At 39.6% G+C, this 17808-nt stretch overlaps 1 protein-coding gene across 5 annotated transcripts in view; it reads left to right on the top strand.

Annotated features, from left to right (window-relative positions):
• Positions 1-16006: 16006 nt before the first annotated feature.
• The window catches only part of ZMIZ1 (zinc finger MIZ-type containing 1), a 307512-nt gene continuing 305710 nt past the window's right edge, over positions 16007-17808 (top strand). For all 5 annotated transcript variants that reach the window (XM_056351251.1, XM_056351244.1, XM_056351245.1 and 2 more), the window contains exon 1: positions 16007-16133. The gene's annotated coding sequence lies outside the window, so the exon portion shown is untranslated. The remainder of the gene's footprint in view (positions 16134-17808) is intronic.

Here is a 17808-nt window from a genome sequence, read left to right as displayed (position 1 = left end):
AACATTGCACAGATGAGTGCAGTATGAAGGGAAGCAGTGTAGGCAGGACAGTAAGGTATGTGCTGGGTTCTGCTACTGACTTCTGGGGTGGCTGTTGGAAGTTGATTCAGTCCCTGCTTCTTTTCTGTGCCTCTTTTTCAACTGAAATCTCTTCAAGAAAGAAGGAGTTGCTTGATAGGTTTTGGAATACTGTGAATTAAGACCTTTATAAAATCATTATCTGACCTGCTTCTGTCAATGGTAAATCACATGTAATCATGATGGGACTTTTCAGAAAGTATTGTCTAGTTTGACCATTAAATTAACATTTTCACTGTGTTAAAATTAACAGTTTGTGTTTTTCCTTAAGTCATGAATGCCAGGGCATCTTGCTTGTGCTTTAAAAGAATGGTATAAGAAAAAAACCCACTGAGGCTCTGAAAACTATCGATCTGATGCAGCCAACACTTGCAATCTGGGTTCTAGTGAAGTCAATGCCAAAAATGTGATTGACTCCAGTACTGCAGGGATTTTGCTTGTGATCTGATGTGTTAATTTAAATGCCTGTGTATTCAACAATGTCAACAGAGTTTCCTTGCAAGGAAAATAAAGCTTGTTTGTGTCCTCAGGTGTTAAACTGTATTTTTTAATTGAAGTTTTTCTCAGAAACATAAAGTTTTCATCATTTGAAAAAAAAATGCTTTAGATTAACAGTGAGGAGGTACTAGAATTGGGAAGGCATGACAAAGCTTCCAAGTACTTATTTATTATTAGGCTCACATTTTCAAACTTACAAATTTTGAAATTACTTGTTTAGTGTTGCTAGTGCAGTTACCTTCTGGCTTTTCTCACCTTTCTGGATGTGTGGCTATGATTTTTAGCTTCCATATAGAAGCTGTAGCATTCTTGCAGTAAGATGCTGATAGAATTATGAGCTTGGTTTTTCTTTGGCATATGTGAGGCTTTTAGGTCAGAAACATCTTAGAATAAACAGCTGATCTACCGGTCTATTTATTTTGAAAAGTATAACTGCAAAATCTACTTTTGTTGATATTTTTGTGTGTGTGTAAAGGAAGGACCTAGGATTTGTAAGGAAGAATACAATTCCTTTGAATCTTTTCTGTTTCAACCAACCTAATGTTTGCAGAACCTGGGTAGGAACTCTTGATTGCTATAATTACGTACAATAACAAAACTGAAGTCCTTTGGAGAAACCCAAGGCAATTTCCAGTGGTGTTTGTGGATGGACTAATTATTTTAATACCTTTGGAGTAATGCCTCTTAGCTCTATTTTTTTTTCCCCAGCATTGCTGTAAACAAGAACTTTCTTTGCAAAGGACTTAATTGACTGTAATTTGTTGGATAGATAGAAGCCATCAGGAAACGGACAGCTGAGCTCTCTGTTGGATACACGTTCTGTGTGGTTTTGATTTATTTAGGTGTTTCAGGCTTTCTCCCAAGGTGTTGCTGAAGTTTCAGCTTCTGAATTTGATCAAGGAAATAGTCCATCTTGTATCTGACTTTAAAATAATATTAGTAATAAAAAGGGCTGGAGCAAGACCACTGCTCCTAGGGGGCTGAAAACAATTGTAGAGGTGTGGATCCTTCAGAGAGATACCAATGCTTACTCTGTTTGTGCAGCTAGAGTTGCAAGGTGTAGAGGTAGCTTGTGAGGCCTCAAGAGTGATGGATTAATGGACATTTGGGGTGCTGAGGGCTGACATGAAGGAAAAATGCTGTTGACTTTCTATTACTAAATGATTATTACCTTTAGTAATTTCCATTACGAGTTCTGTTCTCTTGTTTCTGTGTAGACGAACAAAACTTAAATTGCTGATAACTCCTCTACTCGATACGGTGATTTTACACACTGATATTGGTGGTGTTAGAATGAGTGATAAAGACTAATTTTGACTTTTTTTATTTTTTTTTTTTAATTGCAGTGGATGGAGCCAGCATACTGGGATGTGCATACACTCAGAATTACTGTATTCATAATGCATTGACACTTGTTACAGCTTATCAAATCAAGACACTTCTGTACTTCTCATCATTGTTTGGGATCTTTGCCCTAGAGTCATTGAACGTTGGATTTTGTGCTAAAGGTCCCTAAGAAATGGCCAAATACCAAGCTAAAACACAAAAAAATAACAGCAATCTAATAATATAAATCCACTGATGGTAATAGGAGTGAGGGTGCCAGATGGAAGTAGTGCATCTTGTCAGCGATTTTAGTGCTCTTCTAAATAAGGTCATTTAAGGTAGAAGTAAAAATGCTCTGTTAGAAGTAGAAGCTGAAGACCTGTGGGAGATTTAAAAAAAAAAAAAAAAAGTCAGAGCTTAGGTATCAGCAAAATTAGTCTTGACTCTGTTAGTTCATGTAGAAACAATTTTCAATGTCTTCATGAACTGTAGAAATGATACATCACTGTACACCTATACAGCAGGTTAGTAACATAGTAACATCATGTCACTTTTTGGAAGAAAAGAAATGGTCTGAGTTCAGTAGTCTATAGTTTATCTTCCTATTCCTTTTAGTTATCTGCAAGTGTACTTGTTTGAACCTCCCAAGCAGAAGTATTCTCACGTTTGCCAGAAGGTTCTTGTGCTATTCAGGCAAGTCCCTACATGTGCTTTTTTGGCAGTTTTGGTTGACGTTCAGGTATTTGTGCAGAAAGCTCAAAAGAAAACTTCAGTGTGTGAACCCATACATACCTTCAAAAAGTGGAAAAAAAAAATGTTGTAACCATGATTTGACACGGCTCCAGCCATTACCTACTGCTCATCAGCTCTAATCTGTGCGTAGCAGCTTGTTTCCTCTCTTCTCTTGAGGCTAAACTTGTATCAGCAGGGGAATGTGTTAACATTTGAGATCAGAAGACTTCCAGAGACTGGCTCGGCAGAGCTGCCGGCGTTAAAAGGCTGCAGCCTGGGTGTAGAGGGCAGCCGGTTTAAATGTGGGTGCAGGGACTGAAACCACTTTGTTTGCATTCTTTTTCCATTTTTGCTGATCTAGATATTATTTTATTTGGAGATTTGGGGAGATGAAAGCTGACCAAGAGTACGTGCTCTGTCAAACTGAGGCTTCTCCCTCCCTCATCTTCGTGCAGGCCTGGGTCAGGAAAGCGCTGAGGAAGCGCATGGGTGGCTTTGGTGAAAGGTCCAAAGTGTAGCTGGACTGCTGTTGTGAGACAGCAGCAGTTGCACATGTGGAAAAGCACAGCCCTTCCCAGCACTTGTGAGCAGTGAATATAACTAAAAAGCTGGAGAGTGGGTCTGCCTTCCGAGAAATGATTGGCAGAGCTGGAACATAACTCATTACAGAAGCAGCAGAAGATTGGGAAACATTCGTTTGTGCCAATTCACATTGCTCTGGTCCCTAGAGGCTTGGCAGTGTGATTCACCACTATGAAATATTCAGTTTTTAATCATCATTGCTTAGTGCAAAAACTGTAACTTGGTCATTTCTAAAATGTTGAGCTTTTATTCTGCATAAACAAGTGTGAATATGTATGGAAAGTGCATGTAAATAGGTACAAAGTGTAGCTATGTATTAAACTTTTGAGAACATGGATATATCTAAAATATCTACACATTTATATTTGCTTGTCTGCAGACTTAAAAGGCCTGTGGAAGAAATGACCTGTCTGCTGGGAATGATTTCTGTATGTTTTGGAGGATGAAGGGTAGGGCACAGAGCTGAGCATTGGGTGTACTAGCAGATTAGCTGTGGCTTGGCATAGAGGATTTAATGTCTGGTCGTATATTTTTCACAGTAACTTAAATACATGTCTGAATTGCTCTTAAGCTTTATTTGAAATACAAAAATCCTGGTTTTGTCAGTGTGTCAAACTTTGCGGGGTCTGAAGGTGAATTTCTGTGAAAGCTGATTTTTTTGTTTCAGATTTGCGCAACTGTTCTTCATTGCCAGATTTACCACTGCAGGACAGTCTGCAGTTCCAGGTCACCCTTTTCCTTCAGCTGTTTTCTAGGAATCCCAAACCCTACTGCTCTTCCTTTGGAACCTCGCTACTCATACAGCCTGAAGTCATTACGCTTCCTGTTACATGAACGAGCTGTCCCCTGATAAACCAACAAGCCTTTCTGTTCTACCAGATCATTGTATCGTCCCGTTCCTGCCCTATCATCAAAGTGTGTGGCACTCCTGGAAACACTGTGTTCCCAGCTCTCCTCCTCCACCTAGTCAACATGGCTTGCCTGCCAATTTATTCTCTTTGAATGTGGGTTTGGTCATTCTTGTACAGCTATGCCAAGAATTACTTAGTAATTGCAACAGGATTTAGAGTGACCGTATAATGGAGAGGAAAACAGATTTGTGTACTTTCTGTTTCTTAAAGACAGATGAGCGAGGGCTCATAGCATTGTTAAATAGCTGTTAAAAACAGCTCGAGCACTGGGTATTAACAGATGCTACAGGCCCTCTGGTCTGCTTGATCATCTGAAGGCTTCAGTTTTAATATGATACCAAAGAAAATGTAAGTGCATGAGACATAGGCTTTAACTGAACAAAAGAGGCATTTAAAAACTGAACCTAAATCTATTGTGTGGGGGTCTTTTGTTTGTTTTCTAAGGACCCCAAAGGTGTGAGGTTTTGGGGTTTTTTTCTTCTAAGTTCTTATTAAAGTTTTGACTCTCCACTTTCCCCATGTATATAGTCATAGCTATATAATTAGTATCTCTTGAGAATCCCTGAACTCACTCTGAAAGATAAGAATAATAGGAAAAAGTAAGATTTCTGATTATATTAATGTAGTAGTTGTGTATGTGATGAGGATGAGCTGTGTTTTGCTTCAAAATACATTGCACTTACTTTAATCCCTGTCCCCCGTGTTTATGTTACAATCTTTTCTGCACAGCTGAAGTGCGTAGTAACAAACAGATGATATTAGACCCAAGTTTTTTGTATGTATATATTTTTCTTCTCAGAATTTCACTGAGAAAGTGAGCTTTTTGTTTTGACATTTGGAAAGAAGCATAGGGTGTATTTTAAACCCCAAAACTGATTTCCCAAAATTGCAGCATCTGAGGTGTCTGTGTTGGACTGTAAGGCCTCAGAGCCCTGCTTGCTGCAGCAGGAAGTATTCAAATGCTGTCTGATTTTTCTTAAAAGGCTTTAGCTTGTTGATTAGTATTGATTGCTGAAGGAATTGGCCACTTGAGTAGATGCTGAATCAAATAATCCCCTTGGTTCTTGCTTTGCAAATCCATTGTCGTGGAACAAGCTGCTTGAGAAGCTTTGCATACGTGCCACAGCGTGATGGGAAATTCTCTCACAGTCCGACTGGTAAAAATTACACATATTTTCTTCTTCTTAAAGTACTATTGACAAGTGATATTTGTGTATAAATTTTAGGGTAACAGTTTGCAGTTGCATCTAATAGAATAACAACAAAAGGCCAGGAGTAGCTTTTTGATATATCTAAATCACTTGGACACAGTGAGAGTTAGCCTTCTAAATCATGTAGGTAGTGTTGAAAATTTTTCCCATGTCTTTCTGTCAAAAAAACTCTACAGCTGATTCAACTTCTGACACACACAGAGACAGCATAAATGGAGCATCTGCAGCTAACACAGCTTTTAATTTTGTACTCTAAACTGGTCTCTGGGATTTTTGTGACAAAACCATCAACTGTCCCTGACCCACCTGCTTGAGAACTTTGCAGTAGTGTAGGGTACATTGGGATGCTGGCTGCGGGGGAGCAGGTGATACTGTAGAAAATAGCAAGGGATTTTGTATGCAGGTTTCAGAGAAGTGCAATGGTTCTGGTCTGTGTTTATTGGAACTCTTATAAAACTCCAGCTGATATTTTGAAGAGATTACTTGCTGATGTGTGAAAGTAAGGATGAACCAAATGGGAGATGCAGGATTAGTCATGTAAGCCTTGTTTCTGCTTTCTGCTAACTGACTTGTACAAAACCCAGGGAAGTCAAGCAATTCCTGCTGTGGTGCTATTTACAGACCCAGACTTCCTCTGGCTGGAAGACGGTTGGTTACCTGTTACGCACTTTGGGGTTTGACTGCTCTGTTGGTTACCTGTTTCCGTCCTTGATCCTGAATTTCCTCTTGACTACTGCATTTTTGCCTATTGTTTACAGAAAAAACTCAGCTGAAGTCTTCCTACTGGAATCCTAGTTCTGCATTTCATGTTAGCTATAGCTGTTAATTACTGTGAAAATACTTGGTTTAGTTGGTAAGTTCAGATAACCAGTTACTAAATACTTCTCACTCCATTTATTCCTATTCTATTTTAAAGTATTTTGGATTCTTTGATTAAAGGAAGAAATAATTCACATGGGAAATAGGAGCTGTGGAAACAATTCTGAACTTGGAGGGCAGTGGGGAGTATATACTGTAAGTCATGAATTGTATAATATTTTATTGGGCATCCATATAGTGCAGCTACACCTTTGTGTTAGGAACAGCAGAATTGTCAGTAATGAGAGTTTTGTTCAGGAGGTGATCCTTGTAAAGGGTCCTTTGGAGACAGTCTGTTTGTCCTTTGCCTTGGTTTCTGATTAGATTCCTGAGGCTGAATTTCTTCTAATGAAACATTAGTTCTTGGATGGATTTCCAGAGGAATAGTATTGGTTAAGAGCTGTTCGTGACCGTCTGAACTTTAGGACAAACAAATGTGCTAGAGGTGGGAAATACAGCCACATTTTATATATATATATATATATATATATATATATGCACACCTGGTTTATGGTTAACCAAACATTCTTCCCCCTCTGGGAGACTGATACTTAGAGTTTCAATCATTGAGCACTGATGGCAGAAGCCTATCACAAAAGAAAGAAACATCAGAACTGGTGAACAGGACAAGAGGGTTAATTTTTTTAAGATGCAAAAAAAAAAAAAAAAAAAAAAAGAAGTAGTTTAAATGTAGGTTTTCATTACAAAATAATATGAAGCGTTAATATGATATATACCTGAAAACTTGTCTAATTTAGACAATAATAATGATGTGTCTGGTATTGTCTTTGAACATGGCATGCGAACAAGTTTCAATAGGCGAATGCCTTTCAGTTTTGAGGTCTCTGGACTTCCTAGACCCTTGGGATCATTAGCAAATCTTCTGAAAATGGTCGACATTTCTTTCCTAGCAAAAGAAGTGCGTTAGTACGCACTGGTAATGTTCGGTTCTCTTCCTCAGGCCCACCATGCTCTGCTTTAGGTAGAAATGGATGACTGAGCACCCGAAGCAAAACTGGTTGTCTTCTGCTGGTTTTAAAACCCTAGAGCTAATCCACTGGTTTTAGACAGCTCTTCTGTAATGTGTATGCAGTGTGTTGAAATCATAGTGCACTGCACAAGTCTTTACTAGTAGCCATATTGTTGCCAAATGATCTCTGCTCATTGATACTGGAGTTTCTCTGTTATGCATGTAACTTTCCCTGGGGTGATGCAAAAGTAGATCACCAAAAACATTTTCTGAAATGGAAATGTGTTTGAAATCTCATTATTAGTGGAGGTTTGACAGTTGTTTGGCTTTGTTATTTTAAGCTACTTTTATCATAGACTCAGTTTATAAAAATAAAGGGGGACAGGTGTTGTGTACCCATACATACTGCTGTATAAGACCCAAACATTGTACAGAAAGGTCCCATTTCTGAAACTAACAGAAGTCAAATAGTTAAACCTCAGGTGTGGATCTGTGATAGTTACGTTAAACGTGCAATACTATAGCAGAAGATGCATCTCTTTTCTGTGGTTACATATCCCTTACAACACTGATGAGAATTTGAAAGGCTTTAACTATTAGCTCAGAGTTGCTTTCTATCAGAATTAGCTGCAGTTGTGATGGGAGTTGTGCTTGGAGATCTTAGAAAGTTTGTTTTGCAGCTTTTACTTACATCGTCTCATACAAGCCTTGCATTGGTTAGGAAGGGGAAATAGTAGGGACTTGAACACTCCCACTACATTTTTTAGCTAGAGATCCAGATTGTGGTGTCAAAATACAAATTCCAGATAATTTATTGGCAGGTTAATGTGCTTTACAGGCTAGGCAGAATTTAACAGCAATTGTAGCTTCTTGAAATGTGCATTCTTGGTGGGGGGTGGGGGAGAGATGTGAATTTGAGTGGTTAAAAAGCAATGGATTAAATACTTAAAAAAAAAATACAAGTAATTAATACCTTTGGGCAAAAAAAAGAAATACCATTTCCAACACATTTTACAGGGACGTGCTTAAAGCCAGTGTCAGAACTCCACAGACTCCTCATAAATGTATCTTGAGGAATGAAGAGCACAAACCAAAGCAGACCCTTTTCCAGCCCTTTTTTCAGCCCCAGTGTAGTTGGCTGCTCAGCCTGCGGTTTGTTCAGCTGCGGCAGCGGCTTTGTGTAGGCAGCCGTGGAGCTGGTCCAAGTGCCTCATGTCAGTGCCCTGATTTCCATTCCCCTTATTTTCGCAGTTGGCGCAGTGGTACACTGCTTATGGCCTGAAGGACAGGTGAGCATCTTCTCTCTGGGGTTGATGCTGGCTCCTGGACCAGTGTGAAAGCTGGTAGTGGTTGTGCGTTACATTAATAATACGGGCTATTATGCTTATAGTTCTGTATATAGATAAGGATTAATATTACACTGACATTGATTGTGAATTACTTAGTTTGTTGATATATCTTGAAATCAATTCAGTGATGTAATAGCTCTTGTATTATTTCTTTAAATACTGTATTACCTTCCTTGGGACTCAGTATAAAGAGACATAAGCATGTCTTAAATTGTTGGGGTTTTTTTTTTTTTCTTCTTTTCTGTTTTACATGGTGTAGATTTGCACTAATGATAGTTGGAAATAAGTATCTTTGTATTTTATAACAGAGTTGTCTGTAAACAATCAGGCTAGGAAATGTTTTTCTGTGACAGAAGCTTTTCCTGGCTACTTTTGTATCAACATTTGGCATTATCTAGTTACTCCGCTTGGTGCATTCTTGAATCGTTTTCAGGGGAAAAAAATTAATCTCCATAGGTCTTAGATTTTTGGGAGCAGACAAAGATTCTTTCTGTGCTATTTTCTAAATCTTTAACATTCCAGTTTTTTCTGCATGAACAGAAATGTTCTTTGAAGGAATTTATGTCATTGTGGGGAGTGTAACACTTGGTCATGAGTCTTTCCTGCTAGTAGTTTCTAAATGGGCTCTGGGTGTGGGCATGTATCTCTTGAGCAGTCCTCAGCATAGCATTCAGCTTCCTGTGTGATGTGCCTGCACCGTGCGCCAGAGCTATTATTACAGAACATTTAAACAGACACAAGGTAGTTTAAAACAAATTAATTTGAGTTCCAGTAGCAGGGCTGCTGGAGGGCGAAGGTTTCACTGGCTGAATACCTAGCCAGAGCTGGTGTTTCTGTGTGTTTCACATTGATGTTTTTATGGCTGTGGCTCACCTATGGTAGCTGCTTTAGAGGTAGGTCAGATAGGTCCTTGCATACTGCAGTCATACCTGGCTTGTCGCTGTAGATTGTGTTAACCTCTTTGCTGCATTTGAAGCTAGTGAATTCCAGTAAAACTGCCGAGGATGGAAGTTGAGAGAGCAGCTTTGTAAGACAGGTCTTCAGTCTGTATATAAAATGGACCAAAAAAAAGGGATTTTTGCTTCCCTTCACTGCTAGCCAGCATATCACAGCCAGGCAAGATGCCACCAATTGGCATCTATCTCCAGATTCCCCATATTGACATGAGTCATTCAGAGCTGATAAAAACATTAGGTCTAGTCATAACTTGCCCCAGTAAAGGTTCACAATAGCTTCAAGAGCCTGTCTTGGTCTCTGCCATTTTTCTGAGCAGAGACTGTCAGTTTGACAGTTGGGGTTTTCTGCACATTATCTGTTTTACTGGCTTGGTAGCTGGTGAACACCTTGAGGTGAAATTTTCATCTTGCTTGTTGGTGGATGCTTTACTACTGTCCTCGATGGTCCTTCCCCCTGCCCCTTATGTCATTGAATTAACATATATTTCAAATAGAGATCAAATTTGTAAACACCATTGGGGTGGCCGAAAACGCTTTAGGCTGCCGGGTGTGTGAGGTGATTGATGACATCGTTACCGACCCTTACAGGAGACCAGGGAAAGTAGATGGGCCTCCATCCCTAAAATTGCCACTCCCCCTTATTGCTACCTGTTTACTGCAAAAGACAGAAGCCTTCTTTCAACCATTCTGCTTCACGTTTTAGCCTCTCTCCTGCTGCCAAGAATATTTTTACTCTGTGTCAAGAGAAAATGAATTCATGCCTTCAGGATTTGTACTCTTTGCTCTGTGCTATATGATAGCAACCCAGTGAGATGCGCAAGTGGAAACTGCATTAATGATTGATAAAAGCTGAGAGCTGTTTAAATTTTTTTTCCTGTTTAATGACTATCAATAATTTAATGCATTTACTGTATGTTTTTAAGAAATAACACCCATATTACAGGCTTGGGTTTAATAGGCTAAATGATTCAAGCTTCAAAAAATACAGATTTCCAACATGTAGCGTATCCTCTTTTTAATTAAGAGTAAGACAAAAATATGTAATCAGGCTTGTAGGATGGAGATAGTTCTTGTGAAACAAGTGTTTCCACATGCCCCTTCCCCACCCTTGTTATCTTCTGGGCTGTTGTCAAGTCAGCATGCGGCCCCCCAACAGTGGCACACAGGTGCCCATGCTACCACGCCAGCAGGGAACCCCAGGAGGATGCTGCTCTCCAGAATTTGGCCATGTGCCTGACTTTCCTGTCCCTTTATGTCCTAGGTCCCAAGTCCCACACCACCATTATTTTAGCTGGTTTATCAGCATCCTATCACCTAAGTCATCTGGACATGGTTGGGGAGCGTGACTTTAGAGAAATAATTGCTTCCTTCAAGATCTAGCTTAAAAGAGAGGAATAAATATTTTGAAAAATTATTCCCCACTCTGTTTCTTGGGAAAGGACAGAATTTTTAAAGTGATGTGCATCTTCTGTTGTGCTTGCATGCACTGTGTTTGGTCCTCAAGGCTTTGCATATAAAATTTGGGGTATGAAATCTTGGTTGTCCTAGGTATGTACCTTTTTGGGGGGTTAAGAGAATTAAATCTTTTTTTCATTATTGTTGGTTGTTGCAGTAAAATGGTAAGTAAATGTCATGCATAGGTTGGTGTGTTTTAATAAGCATGTTATCTAAATGCATGCGTATGAATAGTGCTTCTGTAAACTTAGATTTTCACATGGGCAAATGTCATTTGGGAAGAGCTTTTTTCAGGATCTAAGGAAAGCAGATGGGGAAGTACAGATAGGTATAACATTTAAGCTGCAGAAGAGAATTGTGTAAACACTTCTAAATAAAGATACAGAAATATAATACAATTGGCATTTGAATTAAAGGTAGTTTAAATTAATAAAAATTATGCTTCTTGCATAGGAACTGTATTTCATGTAAGTAAAGCGAAGAGTCTTCTATATAGACATCTGTTGATGGGTAGATCCTGTGAGTTCACTAAAATCTGTGCAAATCAAAGGAAAATTTATTCAGGAGATCTGTGTTCTTACCATGTTTTTATCCTTTTTCTGTGTTTCTGCAAGGATGTTTTGATAACTTTTTCTTGGCTATTTGTGATAGATACTTGAGAAGAGCTTCCTGTCTTTTTGCAGATACACAGTATCTGGGTGAACAGTATTTACGTTCTAAGAAGCTTTTTTCCCCACAGATACCTCCAGTACAAGTGTTTGTGGTGGAAGTGCTTACCCTGTTCTGTGTATACAGAATACATATGCTCACACGCACACATACATGCATGGATAATAGGGCTATGTTATTTAATTTTTATTTATATATAATAAACATAATATATTTCTATATAATAAGCATAATAAAATGTTTTATTTATACTAAATTAAGTGGCATTCGCTAATTTCTAGCTTGTTACCTTTATGTTGCTGTAGGTAAGCACTGTGTTGTATGCAAGTTTCATTTCATATTGACTCTGTCCAAACTGTAGATATTAGAAAATAGATTGGAGAAGGCACCTGCTGCAGGGGGAGGTGAGGTTGCAGGTTTCAAAACACAGGGTTTAGAGCCCTGCCCTGAGAGTGGAGAGGGGTGCCCACAATATCTGGGAGGTGCCACTGCTACTAGTGGTAGAGAGCCTGTGGACTGCTATGTCTTAGTAAGGTATGTGGGTGATACTTGGTACTGTTCTGAGAAACATTTTAACTACAGGTTGTACAAGAATGTGTGTGGAAAACTGTGGAAAATGGTGGAGGGTTTTTTTTCGGTTTCATCATGATGGTTAAGAGTAGGTATTTTAATCTTTTTTCCTTAACTTGCTTGCTTGTTTTTTACAATGAGAAATTGAGATTACTTCTTCCCTCAATAGATATTCATGGATCAGTTATTTTATTACCTCTCCTAGATCAAGAGGTTGAAAAATAAACAGAAAAAAAGGAAAATCATTTTTATGATGATATAAACTTGACCTGTTTCTATTGGTGCACACTGAGTGCGCATGTTAATTAACTGAAGAAAAGCAGCTGTTTGTTAAACTTAGATTGAAGAACCTTGAGAGCACTTTTTTCCCTCCCTAGTAAATTGTGTGAGGTGGTGATGATGTCTTACCCCGCCCCTGCCCCTTTTAACCCCTGTTTTGCCGCCTTATGATATGAACACTGTTTGGCAAGGGGACAGTTTCATAGAGCAGCATTCTGAATTAATTCTTTCCTCTAGTTCTTGGTGTAATGGAAGTCATAAACATTGTAGGGCTAGAAAATCCAAAGGAAATCTTTCAGGTTGGCTGTGTGGAATGGAGGTTCCCTTTAACAGAGCAGTTCCCTAAAGGGCTGATGGGGTCTCCTGATAGGGGTCAGACAGGATAAGGTGAGCAAGCTTTTTGCCAGTTGTGAGGTGGAGACTGGAAGTGAGGGGAGTTACTTCCTCAAAAGTCTTTATTTTCTGAACTTAAAAAGTCTCTGGATCAATGAAATTAAGAACTAGATCCTGGCAAATGTCATGCAGGATCTTTGTGTTTAACTGCGAGAAGTGGGTCAGATTTGAGTAATGCCTAGAAAAACCACTATATTTTCATTGTGCAGCAGGAAGAATAAATCTAGTGCTGATCATTCTGAAAGAAGGGTGAAGTTTTAGTCAAAGTCAGATCCTTCGGAATCCCTGATCCAGGTTTCAGTCTTCATCTCAGGTAGTGTCCAGAATCAGCATGCGTAGTGTGAGATTTAATGAAAAACCAGCATCTGCTGGTGGAATTGAGGATTATTTTCATTAAGCTTGATACATGAAAGCAACTCGGCTAAATCCACAGCAGCAGTTGACTTGCGCGCAGTCTGAGGGTGTTTGTCTTTAACATATGCCTCTTCATTTAGCTAATGTTGATGTCAACAATTTGTTTGGTTTGATACAGTGTTTCCCAGTTTTCTGTTTGTTTCTGTCTTGTAGTGGCTGTATACCCAAAACATTTTGACATTTTTCTTATACAAAGTATCTCTGGCCATGCCAGAAACTTACTCAAGGCTTTCGGTAAGTCATTTCACTAGCTTTCTCCACATACAATTTGAGTTTCAGGTAATGCATTAATTGAGCTTCTTACTTTTTTTCTATTTTTTTCTTCTCCCCCTGCCCCCCCCCCCCCCCCCCTTGCCTGTGAATTTGAGAACAGAGCAATCTCATCTTCTTTGGGGCAAGTGATGTTAAGTCAAAGCTGCATCCCTAAGTATGACATCCCTTGAGTCAAAGCTACATCCCTTATGACAGATTTCTGTCTCCCTGAGAATGTTAAAAAACTTTCATTTTTTGCACTTAGCCTTCTTTTTTGCCACTTCTCGATTTTATGGTTGATTTAAAAATATGCTTCCTCCAAATCTTGTACGTCTGCTTTAAATTATTTCTCCTACCAGCAATTGGATGAAAGTGTAAAAATTTTAAGCAGTTGAAATGTAACCAGTCTATCAATTCTTAGCAGACTTAACCTGACACGTTGGGGGGGGGGGGGGGTGTGTCTCTTATCAAGGAGAGAGGTGCTGTCTAAAGCATCCTTTTGATTTAATAACAAAAAAGAAAAGCAAATGATGCATTTGATTTAGGGGTATGAAACTAGTGTGTGATTGTGGGGAGGTGGGGGGTTTACGGTTGTTTTTGTTTCTTCTTGTATTTTGCAACCTGGTCTGTGCTGAGCTGCTCAGTAAGTATTGATCAGTACATAGCCTCGGGATGTACACATGTCAGGAGCAGTTCACTGATGGTCATTTCTTCTCTGTCCCCAGAATGAAGGCTGTAGCACTGTTTCTGTCTTTGAAAAAGTGGAACACTGTTGAGTACTCCAGGTGTTGGCTTGAGTTGGTTTGCATCAGCACAAGGGGGCTGAAATCTGACAGAAATCAGAAATGTGATTGAGGGGCATAAGACATTGAGAAAGTGAAATTAAAGTGTGGGAAGGCTTGCCTTTAGGAAGGAGGTTGAGGAGGCAGATTTTTGAGCAGGTGCTTTTTTTGTGTAGAGATCCATTCTTTTGCAGTGTCAGATTATTGCTAGGCCTATTTATGGGGTGAACGTAACAAGGCGGAAGAGGTTTTGAATCACTGATCTTGTTCTTTCTCTTCTTAGTACACTTTTTCTGTGTGTCGTCTTTGGTGATCTTTATTTAGGTTTTCATTGTTTATTTACACTGCCACTGTAACTTCATGAATTCTTTAAATCATTCCCTATCTAGAGGGGAATCTGGACAGAAGTATTCTTGCAGCTTTAAGTCCTGCTGACAGGAGGAGAGAAGAAGAGAGCTTTTGTCCCCTAGAGAAAAGTAGGGGCTATGGCCATTTAGAATTGGACAGACATGGTCGGCTTTGAAGGGAAGTGCTGTGATGGGAGTGCTGCCTTTTATGTTGCTTCCTCTCTGTTGGAGCCCCTTGTATTAAATCTCTTTCGGGAGACTGGATCCGTTTGCAGTTGCACACTGTTAGCAGGTGGGGTAATTATGTTTTAGAGGGATGATGGAGGTGTGGGGGGAAATGTAAGGAAGCATAGACTTTCTTACCTTATTTTGAGAGCTTTCATTCAGACATTCCATGGGACAGTAAAGGATAGGGTTTTCTGTATGAATATAAGCCAACAAAATGTGATGGAGAACAGACTGGATGTGTTTCCCTTTGCTGATTCCCCATGGAAAACCTTGATTGCCATTTCCTCAAATATGTTAATGTCTTGCATGCACCCTTTAAAATAAATTTCCACTTGATTTTCCTGCCTTTCATCAGAGGCAGGTACTAGAGGTAGGGAGGGGCCCATTAAATCTGGGTGTCTGTAAGTCTCTTTAAATTCATGTTAGGAGTAGGGCAGAGAGAGGTGGTCTGAGGTGAGGGATTATGGTTTTATGGGAGTGAAGCTGGATTGCTAAATGGTATATTTAGTCACAGAAAAGCTTTTTGGTTCCCCTACTCTTCATTCTGATAATTAATTTTTTTTTTCCTGCTATTGTTACTGAAAGATTCAATATAGCTGGAGTAGGTTGCCTCAAGAAAAAGAGTAGTTGTCTTGAAATAAAAGTATTATTAGTTGCATATGCCTCATAATTCTAGGTGTGATACTTGCAGGGAAGAGTACATAAGCACTTGGATATCAGTATATACCTGTATGTTCAGTATGCATGTTGGAATTTGCCTTTTGCCAACTATTTTGATAGTAAATGTGGCTCATTTGAATTTTTACAGAAGTGGGTGTGAGCTTGGCTGAAGCATATTTACTTAATAGATCGAGTGCTCAAGAATATTTTTGAATGGAACTTTTTTCCATTCTAGTGTGGGCCTTTATCCCATTCTGACATGAACCCAGCTTTGTTTTTCGTAGTAGTAGGCGACTTGGGCTTTATATTCCATATGTTGATAAGGTGATGATGGAAGAAGAAAATACAGGACAGCTCAAGTTGGTATTTTGGAACTGGAGGAGAGGCACAGTGTCTATTCCAAGGAGGAGTTGTAATCTGTAGCCTCTTCAAAGAACATGAAAGCTAATACTTACTGTTTTCATTTTTTTCTTACCCTTTAGGAAATAACTGTTGTTCTGAGGCAGAAAACGACTTCCAGCTCCTTCTCCGGGCACACACCCTGCCCCCCCTTCTTTTTGCCTGAATTAGAAGCTCCAGGAATGTGCTAATCGGCATCGGCCTCTTCAGGAAGGTAAGAGGTAATTGTTATCTGCTTTTCGAGGTGTCTTGCCTGCCTCCCTCCTTCTGGAAAGGAGGGTGATGTTGGAAGTTAGAAGAAGCTTGTCTACATGGAGTTCAGACAAGTCTTCTGGTTAACTTGGATTGCCCTTCTAACAGTGTGTTGCAAACAGAAGCTTCCTGCGCTTCTAACTCCACTTCGTATGTACAGGATAGGGTCCCTTGGGAAAAACCAGAAGATGGGATACATTCTAAATGCTTGCAGAGAGAAAAATAACATAACTGTTGTATTGCAGACTAAATTAACTAAATCTTTGTCTGAATATCAGCTTGGATGAAAAGACAATGAGTTAGGTCTGGAGAAGCCAAGCTGAAGAATTCTGTGTCAGAAAGTGCTGCTTTTATTATTATCATACATGTACCTCTACTCAGTTAAACATAGATTTTTGGTTGTTTAACTGTTTTGGTCTTGGGTGTGGTTTTTTTTAAAACTTGATTGTCGTCTCAGGGGTCCTTCATGGTTTCATGGCTGGTTGTACCACTGACAGATAAGATGGGAACCAGCTGGAACCCCAGCTCTAGCTCTGAATAGTGTGTGTTGTGAAGAGCTGGAAACAGATGGCAATTCTTCACCTCTCCAGACTTTCTTTAGTTTTGGACAGAAGTGCAAAATGTGGTGGGTGAGAGTTCAAATGCAGTGCTTTTTTTGTAATACTTCTAAGCAATTAAATTTTGTAGTTATTTGGTGATGTGATCCACATGTAACGCATGTCTGTCTTTCCACTTCAAGACATTCGATGTATGTGTCAGGGTATATAAAGTACAAAAAATTAGTGCTGTGATTCACAGAGCAGCCTGAGCTGCATGAGTAGTCAGCTGCTAGACAAATGCATATATATATTGCAGTACCAAAACTAAATATTTAGTTAGGTATTTGCTTAGGAGCTGGCTGCAGTGCTTTGAGATGTCATTTCCCATTCCATCTTTGTGAAAGACATTCTGTCTAGACCTCAGCCATTCCAGTTCACAGTTGATGTCTTAACTTAAACCAGCTCTGAGAAGGGGTTTATGCTAACTTGCCAGGCTCTGAATTGGGGAGGCCAACGTGTGATATAAATTTTTCTGTCAGATTTGCTCTGTGGTACTAACTTTAGTGAAGGGTTTGGGAAGACAGCGCGATGCAATAATGTCTTAAATTGCCCCAGTGAGATTTGTCAGAGTTCATTTGTCAGACCCCTCAGACTTAGTAAGCATGCTAACTTATCAAGGATAAGCTGCAGACAGGTAACGTGCCTTGGGATGTTCCTTTTCATTCTCCATCTCATTCTTGACGGTGCAGAGGCAAGCTAAGTCTTTACTGAACAGCCACTACCAGTTGCCTGGCTACCTTCTGCAATAAAGCTAATTGACCTAATGGGCAAATGTTTTTGGGAATAGAAGAAGCAGAAGCTGAAGCAGAGACAAGGAGAAGCATACAGACCAGCTAAAGGGTTCTTGAGGCGTTTCCAATTTCCCCAGGGCTCCTTCTATGAGATTACCTGTCTATCTCTTTGTCTCGTATCTCTTAATGCAGGAGGAGTGTCAGACTCCAGGCCGCTAATCTTTGTTACTATGGAAAGGCTGGTTACACTGCTCTTCTTGCACTTCAAAAATGGCAATCGCTGGTCCCCAGCTGGTTCCCTGAATCT

Source organism: Falco biarmicus, chromosome 9 (assembly GCF_023638135.1).
Source record: "Falco biarmicus isolate bFalBia1 chromosome 9, bFalBia1.pri, whole genome shotgun sequence".
Classification (NCBI taxonomy): domain Eukaryota; kingdom Metazoa; phylum Chordata; class Aves; order Falconiformes; family Falconidae; genus Falco; species Falco biarmicus.
Note: the sequence above shows the minus strand (reverse complement) of the source record. Positions and strands in the feature narration are given on the sequence as shown.